The sequence below is a fragment of the Lolium rigidum genome, chromosome 5 (assembly GCF_022539505.1).
Source record: "Lolium rigidum isolate FL_2022 chromosome 5, APGP_CSIRO_Lrig_0.1, whole genome shotgun sequence".
Taxonomy (NCBI): domain Eukaryota; kingdom Viridiplantae; phylum Streptophyta; class Magnoliopsida; order Poales; family Poaceae; genus Lolium; species Lolium rigidum.
Genome location: NC_061512.1, coordinates 242,197,266 through 242,211,716, shown reverse-complemented (window position 1 = coordinate 242,211,716; position 14,451 = coordinate 242,197,266). Strand labels below are relative to the sequence as shown.

At 48.5% G+C, this 14,451-nt stretch overlaps 1 pseudogene; it reads left to right on the top strand.

The window, feature by feature from the left end:
* The first annotated feature begins 13,528 nt into the window (after positions 1-13,528).
* On the top strand, positions 13,529-14,234 carry LOC124657355 (annotated as a pseudogene).
* The last annotated feature ends 217 nt before the right edge of the window (positions 14,235-14,451 follow it).

Here is a 14,451-nt window from a genome sequence, read left to right as displayed (position 1 = left end):
CTACGCAAACAACTTTGGGTATAGCCTTTCTAGCATATATAGAGTGCACACCACGGACCAGGCAAATTTCTGGTGCATCTTTATCAACCCTCGACGCGTCAACCAACCAATGGTGTCTCGCGTCCCTACCATTTTATATTTAATTAGGGTTAGAGAAATACATATGAATCCCTTAGATTTGAGACTAGTAATTATAGAATTGTTAATTTGTAATTAACTTATTACATTCACTTTAATCATGGAATCTCCCATACTTTGCAATATTAATATTCGAGTACCACTCGATTTTGGCAATTGGACAATGAGGAAAATATGTGCCATATTAATTTGAAAGTTTTGTAAAATATAATTTGTCCTGGGAACGTAAAAGAACCCTTTCACCAAGAAATATATTGTTGGATGTGTTCATTCTTGCGATTTTTTTACAATAATACACTTTTTTTTGTTTATTCTAGAAATAATACTCGATTTTGATATTTTGCAGGAATAATACACCGTCGGGTTCAAGTAACCCGATTTATAAAAATCGGGATAGAGTAACCCGATTATTCAAAAATCGGGGTAGTGTACCCCGAAACCAAAAAATCTGGGCAGCTGATCCCGACTTAGCGTGCAGAGAGAAAAGATAAAGAAAAAGAAAAAGAAAAAAGATGAATTGGGGTTGAGGAACCCGAAATTTGGGAATTGGGTTTGAGGAACCCGTTTCATTTCCCCAATGTCTCTCGCTTGATTAAATTAATAACCAGCTATCATATCAAACTTTCAATCCTTCCCACGCTAGGCATGAGGGTATCTCCAACGGGCGGCGCAACCGGGCAAAAAATGCGTCTGGTACCTCCTCCAGCGGCGCGACGCATCGTGACCGGATCATCCGCGGCGACGCAAACCCGGCGCATATTTGCGCCTGAAATGTGTTGCGGCGGATGCTGAGTACGACGACGCGTGCGCACCAGGCGCCGACGCCTGCGCAGTACGACGATGACGACTACGACAACGCCAAGGACTACATCGAGGCGCTGGTTTACCTCAGCGAGGAGGTCAAGGATGATAGCGACGACTACCGCGGTCATCTTCCAGGAATGGCATCTGGCCATGGCGGATGGCCGCAAGTATGAGTACCCGGGCAGTCCTCGGGGTCATCGCTGCTGGCTATGAGCCGCTGCTGCCGCTCGTACTCCGCCAGTAGCGCCGCCTGCGACGCTTCCTCCGGCTCCTCCTTCACCTCTGGCTTCGGTATGAGGAGGGCAACGCCGGGATTGACGGGCGTCGTGGGCTTCTCCTTCACCACGCGATTGTGGACGGTGTAGGGCGCCGAGCGGTACGACGAGGACGGCCCGTCCCTGTTCCAGCTGTTCGGTCCGCAAATGAGGCCGGTGGTGATGTGCACCTCCATGTCGTACTTGGCCTTGAAGTAGGTGGCCCACCAGGCGTCGTTGTTCTTGGCCGCCCAGGTCGGATCAGCCCGCTTGGCCCTGATGGTGTCCTTCCATTGCTCCGTGTCCGGCTTCGGCGGCGGCGGGATGCTAATGCCGTTCACGTCCATCTTCCAGCCGCCCCTGCTTGGCAGGCGCATGTCCGACGGGACGGGATATCCCGCGCGGTACAGCGCCCACGCCTCCTTCACGGTTAGGCTGCCGCGGCCGAAGCCGTTCGCCGCGGGGCGATCTTGCGGGCGGACGAGGACGACATTGCTTGGAACGGCGACGAGAAGATCTGGGGGCGGCGAGGAGAAGGTTTGGGAATGGTGAGAGAATGGGACGAACCGCTAGGCCTCTTAATGTACATCGGCGGCAGCGGGTGGTTGCACGCAATAACGCCGGCGCGGACGGCCACGCGGCCATGCACGACGAGACGCGTCCCTGTGTCGCCTGGGAAAAACAGGGACGCCATTAACGTCGCTTGACCAAAGGTAGGCGACGGGTTTTAGACTTCCGAGCCGCCGACGCGTTGGGCCCGCGTCGCTTCGCCTCGCTTTTCGTTGTGTCCGACGTGTCTGGAGCGTCCCCTATGGGGCGGGGACGGGCTCGGGGCGCCGGACACCGTATCGGGCCGCGCCGGACAAAAAACGACTTTGGGAACGCGGCTGGAAACGTTTTTTTGTCTAGAGCGCCCCAAATCACTTTGGGGGACGGTTTGAGGGACGCGACTGGAGATGCTCTAACAATTCAGGTGCAGGAAATGGATGGCACTGCACGGGTGCATTAATAATTCAGTTGAGAAACCATGGATCGAATGTGCTCTTTAATTACTACTAGCTGGTACTGGTGGTATAGCTATGAAAATAAACTCAGGAAATGAATCGGGTTCCTCAAACCTAATTGTCAAATTTCGGGTTCCTCAAACATAATTTCCAAATTTCGGGTTCCTCAACCCCGATTCGTCCTTTTTCTTTTTCTTTTTATTTTTCCTTTTCCTCCGCACGGTAAGTCGGGATCAGGTGCACCGATTTTGAATAATCGGGTTACTCTATCCCGATTTTTATAAATCGGGTTTCTTGAACCCGACGGTGTATTATTCCTGCAAAATGTCAAAATCAAGTATTATTTCGGAAATAAACAAAAAAAAGTGTATTATTTTTAAAAATTTCGCTTCATTCTTAGCTCTCCTTGTGAGGGAGAGAAACATGGCCCCGCTGCCACCGAGACTTGGCCCAGTGGTGCAGAGGGACGGCAGCCCTTGGACACCAGCAAGAGTGACGCGAGGGAGGTGCTTCATCGGTTAATTCATACGTTCTTTATCTCCGGACATTGATTTGTATCAAATAAAACGGAACATCCCATACATGGGTATGTCGTCAAGATATCCTTATGGTCAGAATTCTGCCAGAGCTTGAACACACACAAATATACACTTGTTGTAACCTAAAAATAATTAATGTTTTGCACATAATTGATCACACTATGATATGAACTCACATAAACCAACATAGCTCACATAATTTTTTTTTGTATTACCCAAAAACATTTCTCGTTACTGACATCACATATGTTATAAACTTGATCTTTGGCATAGTCTGCACAACGCAGAGATGTATCGCCGCTCATGTGGAGAGCATTTATGTCATACCTTTGACCTTGAATTAACTAGCAGGCTGTGACATTGTTGCCTTCGGATCAAAGATGAATTAAATTAGGGCTACAGAAAGGCGATTTAGTCCCTTGGATTTGTGGAAATTTGTTATAAAATACTACATAAGGTCTATGTTAATTTAGAAAGTATGTTGATTATAACATTGTCATTTAATCATGACACATCGTTGACCATATTCTTTAATATTAGTATTGTAATAGCACTAATCTCTTTTTTAAATAGAATTAATCTTAGCCACTGGATTATAAGGAAGAGAAGGGCCATGTTAGTTTAATAGTAAAGGTAAACAATTTTCACGGTTAACATAAATTCACTCTTTCACAGAGCAATGTATTGTTTGAGGTGTATATATATTTGTTCTATTGTGCATACAATATTATTTATTTTGCAAGTGTTACCCACATTGCTAAAGGAAAGCCTACAGGAAGCTTTCACACCAAAATAATGCAACAATAACACCCTCGAAGAAAATAATGCAGCTATAGTACTAGCACAGTATCCAGTGTCTCACTAGCGCGCTGCACCTAAATATCTAGCATAATGAAGGTGACACTTCACATCTTGCTCTCTTGGCCACGGGATATTTAGGCGACGCGTCACATCGATCTTGCGCTATTGGCCATGGGATCTAGGAGGATTGGGGGCACATATATGGCATGACTGTACCACCGCGTGATCGTACTACATATGTGGCTGCTGCTTGCTAAACCGTCACTCCCCCCGACCACACTCTCTCACACGGCACACACTCTCGACGAGCCTAGCGCGATTTTGACGTGAACTAGGATGGGGATTCGGCGATCCGAGACGTGGTGTAGCATCATCGACCACATCTTGGGAATCAGCGTGCTCTCGACCACATCTTCTACGAGGACATGCATGATTGCTCTCCTTGGCACTGGCAGTACGTTTTTCTGGTTCGATCTGGTAACCGCACATGAATGAACAGAACCCTTCTTATGGGATGATGGGATCCCTTTGGACACCTGTCTGAATCCATCACTTTCAGAGAAAAAGCGACGTCCTTTGCTGAGACTTTTCTTTGTTCCTAGATTTTTGTAGCTTCGACTCTTTTTGCTCTTGCTTGCATCTACATCCCGAAATTTCTCATGCTTTTAAGCGTCCTTAATTTTATTATGCTTGTTGAAGCTAGTTCGGGTGGGCTGAGAGCAAGGGGGGCACAGCGAGCAGCGTTATGTGGAGTATCGGCGAGGCATGTGGCGAAGGAAGAACGGCGGCGAAGTGCACGGCGCAACCGGCGGTGCCTTACCTGTCGATTTAGAGGCGCTCTCCATGCTTGCCCGAGACGTGCGCACCTCGCATACCCGCCCCCCGACCGGCTCTACCAGCCGCGCGGTTCAACACGGGTGGAGCGTCTCCTTGAACTTGGTACCGGCAACCACGGTGTACCCAGGCCCGGTCCTGGGAATTTAGGGGCCCGGGGCGAACCTATTACTCGGGGCCCTTCACTATTAACATCAAATGATAATTGTAAAATGTATATATAATATATTACTTGTTTTCAGCAATTGATATATTGCATGTTAGGAATAAGCTCTTAAGCAATGAAAACTACACATTTACTTTTATGTGTGTATTACGTTGATCATCATCACAGATATATCGGAACATCATGGCTAAATAGGGTAGAGCAAAGGTAAGTTAGAGGCATACCGTCTCGATAATCTCCACTGCTTTCTCGGCCGGCTAGTGGCCGTGAGTGTGACATATAATGCGACAGTATGTCCGACTTGGGAAATTGTCTCATGTTCTCAATCATGGTATAAGCATATTTTTATTATGCACTGAAAAGGGTTTGTTAATTTTCGTCTTACTAATCAAATATATTGACAAAAGTTATACCATCTCGTGTCCTACCTGGCTGGTAAAAAGCTAACATTGTGAAACATTGAACATTCTACTCCAATTTGTGACATTGGTGGCTGGGGGCCACCATTACATTGACTGCTTTCTTCTTCCATGTGTTCCCTCACTGTCTCTCTCCTTGATCTAAACTCAACCAAACACAGTTTAAATCTGTGGAAAGCCACGCCTGCTGTGATTGCATATAAGCAGAAATCAAATCTATGTACTACCCTACGTCCATACCACTAATTTCCCCCTTCAATCAAGTCTCAAGGCGTCCTAAATTTTTACATCCACGTATCTCCATTTACCAAGACAAGAGTAGAAAGGAGCCGCCATACCTTCTGGAGTGTAATATTTGCACTGCCAATTCCATTGGAACCTATTATTGACGGGACAGTTCGATTAGAATCTGAAGCTCATCCAGTTCCGGCGACTCAACCTCCGCGCTCCCCTGATGCCAACACCCAGCCGCCATGATTATTCTGGAAGATGCGATCGTGATGCGGAGATTAAGCCAATCTATTTTCTCGTGAGACCCTTCTGCTTGTACGATTCTATAGCTAGTTTTTTTCCTGGGCCATAATTAAGCGACCAAACCTGGCAGTGGGATAGGCTGCAAAACCAGATTTGGGGCCCCCCAAGTTTCATGGGCCCAGGGCGGTTGCCCCTCCCGCCCTGCCCCAGGGCCGGGCCTGGGTGTACCCTGGTCGCGCGAGGACGATGGAAGATAGGAAGCTCCATTGCTCAAGCCGGCCCCAAGTACACCGCTGCCCGTTCACATGATTAAGAGCAGCTCCAGCAGATAATGCAGAATTCCTTACCGCAAAAGTGGTTTGCGGCCACAAAACAAATTTGCGGTTTCAGGTTTGCTCTGCCAAAGTAGATACTGCAAACATGAATGTCATAATTTTGTAAAACACTAGGCATCAGATGTTTATAACTATTCTTACGAGTTCATACATACAAAAGAATTTGATTATACATTTTTGTTTTTGTGAATAGGACATTGGCACTGGCAGAGCTTTGTTGGGGCGAAATCGGGCCATGGCCTGCCCAGGTTTTTGTAAAACAAACTTTGACTCGTATGCATCTAAAGCCCACACCATTAGCACACTTATATATCTTGTTCGTTCGACACTCCCCGTCTTGTTCACGGACAGAAAGCACGGCCATGGAGATGTGAAGGCTCCTCACTACAATTATGTATAGCGATTTAGCCAGAAGAAAGATGGGTAATCGGAGGAGGGATCAATGAAGGGCATATGATTACCCGAGGAAGCAGTGAAGCAGGGCTGCGCTGCGGCCAGGGGACAACCAGGGGGACGCTGCAGCCTAAAGGTACACGACCACAGAGTGCGGCGCACCGGCCGTAGATGCAGCAGCCGGCAAGCGATGCTGCCGAGCAAATTGAGCCCTTCTCTTCTCCATTGTTCTTGCCCAAGTACTTTCAGCAATTTGATAACATGGAGGGTTGTGAACCAAAATTGTTCTTCTATTTTGCAAATTGCAACAGGCATGGGAAAGACCACTCAAAGATGAATTAATGTTGTCTTAAAAGAAAAAGAGATGACAGAAGCAAAGTTGAGGAAGATTCTTCAGCACCAGAATTTTGCGTGTGTAGAGAAGTAGTGTGTTTGAACAACAAATTTTGTGTTTCCTTTAGCTTGGCCCGCTCATGTTTTTTTTCAAACTCCACCACGTACTGGACACTGGCATTAAAATAAACATCGAACAATACAAAGAAGCCCAAGAAAGACGAAAATTACAACAAGATCGTTGAGAATCCCTTCATCTTCAACCTCCAGACCATGTCGACGGCGCGCCACCACTACCGCTCCTCCCTGAGTTGGCCTGACATTGTTGGTTACGGATGGGAAGTCGCCGAACGGGTCAAAAAGACCACATCCATCCCGGAGACGAAGAAGTAGGATGAACTACCGACGAAGCTCCTGGATGATCCGAAGATCCCCACAGCCAGAGAAAATCCTCGAAGACCGCACCACACCCACAAGCTCCTCGAAGTCACCGTCGAGATGGGGTTGAAGCCGGGGAGACATTATTGCACGAGAAGCCCCCACCACCATCTGAGCGCCGCTCCTACAAATAAAAACCCTAAATACGGGGAAGGAAGCCCCCAAAACTGGGAAACGGGGCCACAGAGACAACCAAATCAGAGGCGGCCGCCGAGGGGAGGCAGAGGAAACCTAAACACGTGAGGAACCCCTCACGAGAAAAGGGGTAAACAGCGCACTGCTATGAGTATGTCTCCGATTATACATTCATATGGATGCAAAAGGCTAACTCTAGATCGAGCGATATGCTTGATGAGCAACCCAAACCAACAAACAATACATAATTGTCAAAAAAAAGCTAACCCTAGATAACCTAATCGTAACCAGTTTCTACGGGGGATCTCTACGACGCGGCAACGGCACCGACACCGACGACCTGGAGTTAGGCTTCGCCTACAATGGAGCAACGCTGGGCCTCAGCGAAATCTGCCTCCACCTGCTTGGTCTCGCCATGGCAGCGCTTGACACATTCCCACATGTCGAAAACCATGTTGGCGAGGGAACAACAACCACGCCACCTGCAGGTCCTGGTCCTACTCCACATCGACGGCGAGGTCGCCCCGCAACTAGAACCACTTGCAGCTTTTGCGGCGCCGAGGGGAAGGTCATGCGGCGGACCGCGTGCATCAGCGTGGCCCGGGCCTTGCCCATGCGGGGTGAGGATGCATAGCGGTGGCCGGTGGGTGACGGCGCCGCGGCGGCCCGCAACTTCCAATGTGCAAGCCCGAAGATCGGTGCAGGATGGCACAAAGTGGCCCACGGCCGACGATGCGTCGCGGTGCAGTGAGGTGAGGCGGAAAATCCGCCAGGGTTCAACGAATTGACTGACCACATTTTGGTGGCTCATTGATCCAATTGTGATTTAGTGGGGGTGGTTGGATTTGGCTGGAGCAAGAAGTGGTGCGCGGTGAAAACGTTGGGGGATGAGAGTAGTTAAAATGTATGATGTGACTTGCCGCATCGACCCCCTAGAAACTATAAATATAGAGGCCACATGAGGGATGGTGTCTGTCAGGACAGGGGGATTTAGGGTTAATCGAAATTTGTTGCTGCGGGTCAATTAAACCTCGATACAGTGGCCATCCGGATCTTCTTTTCTTTTTAGCAGAAACAAAATATCAGCCCAAACTTGATGGTTTGTGCCGATAGGGATTATCTGCTAGCCGAGCACACATGAAGTACGATCAGCATTTGTTCTCGCAATGGTACCGAATATGGAATTGATGCGTGGCATTAAAAAAACACAACATATGAAAATCTATTGATGATTCTTGTAACTCTTCCGGGTTCACACGCGTGGAGGGTTTGCAGCGAAGCAACGGCAAAACTCCAGCCTGATTGACTCCACAGGCTCAGCCAATGAAGGCCCGAAGAGGCGTATTCTTTGTTTCCCGCGTTCATTGGCGCTGAGACAGAAATCTCTGCTGATTATGTGAAACACCATTGTTTGTTTGTATAACAATTGTTTAGTTGCTCTCCACATATACCACATGGTAAATCTCCGCTGATTATGACGGTGAGCACCATATTATGTCCTAGCTAGCATGGGCGGTGCATCCATGATCCATCTTCAATCGTTTCGCTGCCTTCTTCTGGAACAATAATATTAATAATGTACCAGAAAATATCAAACCGAACCCAGTAAAAGGTATTATGTATATTCCCTCGTGTCTCATGGCCGGAAAGATAGCTTTCATCATTTCATTTTTTTCGATAAGGAGTATATATTAATATCAAAAAGATACCAATTACACACAGCCTCTGCAACAACGCAATATTCTAATAGCATCACGGATGCACACAGCCAAAAAAAGAAGGAAGAAACCATCCGAGGTGGTCCAATCACTTCATCATTTCATCATTTCATGTGCAGGTACATCTGAGGCGGTCCAATCACGTTAACCCTTCCGAAGATGTGGCCTAGATCGATCGGCTCAATCTGGTGGTAGGCCCATCCATCTGGTTATAGCAACGGGTGCCTCGGATTTTCTTCCTCTTTCATGTGTCGAACTCAATGTTGCTACGCGCGAGATGTCGCATTCTCAGCTGGGTGTGACTGTGCAAGCAGCCGTGGTGTGGTCTCGATCCAGCCTTCCTCCTAAATCGTATGGCCAAGAGAAAAAGATGCCTAGATGTGCTGACATGTCACCTTAGTTTGAGATATCTTGGAAGTGTGCTACTGTAGTAGTGTAGTGTGATGCTGCTCGTGCTTTCCTCTAAGCAACTGCTAGCCAAAGGAGATTAATGTCGCCTTCCCCCGCGTGTGGTCACTGTCGTTTTAAGGGGATGTGCCAACGGGGTGGATGGGCAAAACCCTAGCAAGCACACACATGGCGGACCGTAGTTGTGCCTGGATCTACCTGAGCGAGTTGGCGCACGTGCGCTTCCTTTTTGACCCCCACTTGGCCGAGCTCTCCATGAGGAGGTAGAGAAGACCGCCACATATGCCGAGATTGAGGCGCGCCAGAAGAGACATGGGCCGTACGTCGAGGGGATGGGGGTGGCGGCAAAGGCAGCTCGAGGCCGTCGCCGCTTTACAAGCCGAGGCGAGTAAGGCTGGGGTAGCATCAACGAAAGAGATGCTGGCTCAGGAGGCGGCGTTGAGATTGCAGACCGACGCAGACCTGACGGAGGTCTAGACGTTGTTTTTCGGGGTAGGGCACTAGCGGATGTTGCACATAGCAACAGCCTGCACCCAAAGCGTGGGTGGACATGGACCTCGACAACGTCGATGATGCCCACAATGATGCTAACGCGTGAGACGTCACCGACGAGCAGCGACACTGCTCGCATTGTTCGAGACTGCCTAGCACGAAGAGGCCACCTGCCAACTCATGGACATCGAGCAGCGAGCGGTAGGCCCTGGCGGACAGGCACACAGTCGTCCAGGTATCTTCAGTGGTGTTCCACCATGCAGCGAGCGAGGCGGTGGTGGAGGCGAGGTAGAGGTGGACTCGGAGAACCGCAAGATGGAGGAGTCGGTGTCGAGGGACAAAGCTCGTTGGATCACCAACATGGACATGGTACGGCAGCGAGGCAAGGAGGATGAGTGGGAGAGAGCCCGCTAGGAGGCCAATACGGCGGGTTTCATTGTACCGAGTAGGGTCTAGAGTTGCCGTGATACCTTCGAGCGGTGCCAGGTGAAGGAAGTGGTGCTATGGGGTACGCGCGAGAGACGCACGGCTGCAAGTAGCCCTGGCCATGGTAGGGTGCGCGACGACGAGTAGATATGGCCATCTTAGTTTAGGTTCGACCCTCCGTGTAAAGATGGTTAATTTTGACGATACATAATAAAAAAACTTCTAACTGTTTTTTTTGTCCATGACTGGCGGGCGTGGGTTGGACGCATGAGCCGTCCGTGGCATGTTCGCGTCAACGCTTTCGCAGCCCAATATTGGGGTAGGAACGGTCCGCTCCCTTGGCATGTTTACGACAAACCCGCGATCCCTATTCTCCGCTCAAAGCGGGAGCGAGCGGTCGCTCCGCTCAGAGCGAGAAGGAGTTGGGCCGGCCCATTTAGCGACAGAATTGGATTTGCTTCGTTTTTTTCTTAAGTTTTTCTCATTTTCTACTGGTTTTTTCCTTCCAGTTTTTTGTTTTTGCCAATTGTTTTTTCTGAACTATGCAAACTTTAAACTTTTTCAAATTTGAACGTTTTTTTAAGTTTGAACATTTTTAGATTGGAAATTTTAAAATTTGGACATTTTTTAAGTTTAAACAAATTTTATTTTTGAACATTTTTAGATATGAACATTTTTCGCCGTTTGAACAATTTTCAGATTTGATCTTTTTCTAAAATTTTGCATACATTTTAATTTGAATTTTTCTTCAATTTGGAACCTTTTCATATTTGAACATTTTTTTATTTGAACATTTTTGAAGTTTGAACTTTTTTAGATTCGAATATTCTTCAATCTAAACATTTTTTAATCCAAACTTTTTTCAAATTTAAACTTTTTTTAGATTTGAACATTTTATAAATCTAAAACTGAAAGGAGAAAAAGTAGAGAGAAGCAGTACCTTGTTGGGCTGAGCGGCCCAGACGGATGCTCTTCGGGCGGAGCGAACCGTCGCTCCCGCTTAAGGCGGAGAGTAGGCGCCCCCCTCCACCCCGACAAACCACTGGGTCATATTTTCCATGTCCCCCTCTCCCAGCGGATCAAAACGGAGCCTCAATTTGTTTGGTGGGCACGGTAGAGATGCCCTAAGCTGAGTGTACGAACATTGGTCGATCTCCCTTTTCCTCGTCGGACATCCCACACGACATCCCCCATCAACATTTGCTTTCAAGTCGGCCGAGAGTGCCATGTCACTTGACTAGGGTCGGTTCAATGTCAAGTAAGGCCGTCAAGTAAGTATACATAGCCCCAGCAAAAATGTCGGAGCATGCGATGAAGAGCAATAATATGATTGAGGATTTCATGGTCAAAACTGCATGGTGGTAGTTTGACTCCAGGTTAACCATTCACTCCGTAACCAATATGTGGTTTTGAAATAAAGAAAATACTTTGATACCTTGGCGATATGGTGGTTTGTATTATATCTGGCCATGGGCAGCCCGGCCCGACGGCCCGGCCCGGGCCCGGCCCGAAAAACTCGGGCTTGGGCCAGAAATGTTGGCCCGACTGCCGGGCCGGGCCGGGCCTGGGCAGCCCGAAAACGCGAATTAACACTACGGCCCGGCCCGCGGCCCGACGGCCCGACGGGCTTGGTGGGATTTTGGTCGGGCCGGGCCGGGCTTGGGCCGGGTTTTTTTTGCGTCGGGCCTACCTCGGGCCGGCCCGAGGCCCGGCCCGGCCCGACACATGCCCAGGTATAGTTTGTATCGAGAGACCGTAAAAAGATACCCGAAGAAGAATAGTGGTCCCAAGTCCACAAATGATTTGTACACGGAAGTGAGATTGGCCAAAAAAAAAAACTTGGCAACATAAAATCTTTCTAGATAACAGAAGAATACCTTCCAGCTCTACACGCAGAAATGTACACGAACAAATACAAAGCAATGGCACTGTACGTAGACGACATAGACTGAGGTAACCATGTCCCATCCTTGATCCGATGTTGCTGTTTGGCATTGCTAGAAGGTGTGTGCTGTTTGGTCATGGCCCCAATATGTGGTTTCACATCTATCTTTGTTCGCCACATGTGTTGTACAAATTAAATACAACTAGTACAATGGTCAAGCACAAAGAACCCTAGTGAACTCTTTCTTTGAGTCGCTGACAATTGGACCCCACATGTCAGCAATCACAGAGGATCCATGTCCCCCCCCCCCCAAAATGACTCTGGATTACTGCAAAAACAGTAATGCTGAATGAAAGACTTGTAAATCAAAATTGATCACAATGTCAGGGTACACCAACTCACCTCTATTTACTTCTGGCCGACGAGCACAGAACGGCAAAACCTATACACCGACCAGGTCGGTGGCTACCGGCCACCGCACACCCCCTGGTCGGGTATGGGCCGGCCCATTTGGGTCTGTTTAGCCTGTGCAGTTCGTTTTTGCTTTTTTTTTCTGGTTTCTTTTTCAGTTTTCAGTTTTCTTTTCTTTTTTCTGTTTTCGGTTTTGTTTATATTTTTTTAGATTCGAAAATTTTAATTCTAAAAAATTTGTTCAAATTGAATTATTTTTTTAAAAAATGTTTAAATTTGAAAACCGTTCAAATTTGAAAACCGTTCAAATCTAAAAACCGTTCAAATTTAAAAACCGTTCAAATATGAAATTTGTTTAAATTCAAAAATTGTTTAAAATTTTAAAATGTTCAAATTTAAAATTTGTTCAAATTTAAAAATGTTCAAATATAAAATTTGTTCACATCGAAAATTGTTCAAATCCAAAAATTGTTCATATAAAAAAATAAAATCTAGAAAATAATGCTTTCAATTTTTCGAAAATATACAAATTTTGGAAATTTTTGTTTTTCCGAAAAAATTTCACATTGGCATTTAAAAAAAAAAATTTTAAAAAAATTGAAACAGCAGAAACGGAGAAAAACAGAAAAAATGAAAATAAACGAAAAAAACGTCACTGGGCCGGCCCAACAGGCACCCTGGGGGGTGCGGTGCCTGGTCCGCACCGACCAGGGTGGTGTATAGCACATCCCCACAGAACGCGGTATGAAAATAGATAAACTGTCTCTTCGGGCCTCCATGGGCCGAGCAAGTGGAGCCCAATAATAGCTGTTCCTCTAGAAAATAACGCTGCAAATCCCAAACTTGTCTACCCAGAAGAGTCACCCACCACGCGTCAACCCCAGAGCGCTCCAGGAACGGGCGCTTTGGCCCCCACAGCTTGCGTGGCCACCAGCTGTACGCTCGTCGCCGCCGTGTCACGCAAAACTATAAGTAGGCACACTCCACGCAGGCCATCGAATTACTCATCGAATGTGTCAAAAAAAAAAATTACTCATCGAACACCTGAACTCAAGCTCAGCAGCAACCTAGCACACTCCATACTCGAGCTCGTACCTGCACCAAGCGATCTACCACCGGCGATGGACGCGGGCCACCACAACTGGATCGGCACCCCTTCGTCGTCGACGTCCTCAGACGAGCACGAGGCGGCGCCGTGGTCACCGCCGCCAAAGCGCCCCGCCGGGTGCACCAAGTTCGGCGCCGTGGCAGCACCGGCCGGTGGGTCTGCGAGGTGCGCGTCCCCGGCAGGCGCGGCAAGCGGCTCTGGCTCGGGACGCACGTCACCGCCGAGTCCGCGGCGCGCGCGCACGACGCCGCCATGCTGGCAATGCGCGGCAGCTCCGCCGCGTCGTCGTGCCTCAACTTCGCCGACTCCGCCTCGCTGCTCGCCGTACAGTCCCCGCTGAGTTCGCCGATGTCCGGAAAGCGGCCCTCGAGGCTGTCGCGGACTTCCAGCGCAGGAATGCTGCGAACGGCACCACAGACGCTTCCGCTGCCACCGTCGTGGAGGCCACCTCCAGCGCGTCTGCGCCGTCTTCCGCGGGCACTGCCGGCTCGTCGGCGACGTCGTCCGAAGCTTCGGCCGATGGAATGTTTGAGGTTCCGGCTGCACTGGGCAGTGACATGTTCGAGCTGGACATGTCCGGCGAAATGGGCCTGGGCACGTACTACGCTGACCTTGCGGAGGGCCTGCTGCTGGATCCGCCGTCCGCGGCAGGAACCGAGGCGTGCTGGGAGAACGGCGATCACGGCGGAGCGGATGCCGCGTTCTGGAGTTACCACTAGTAACGATCGACGAGAAACCATGGAACTGGAACGGATCGAAGCTGCTACCGGCAGTATAATCAAACTGTTAAAACACTATCGAATGTTATGGCAACAGAACTTGACATGCGAGCAAGAGCACTCTCAAAAGACACACAAAAAGAAGGGACAAGAAAAATACGCACCTACTGACGTCAGTGTCGGAGCAACAAAAATAAAATATGACTATGTCGACGAC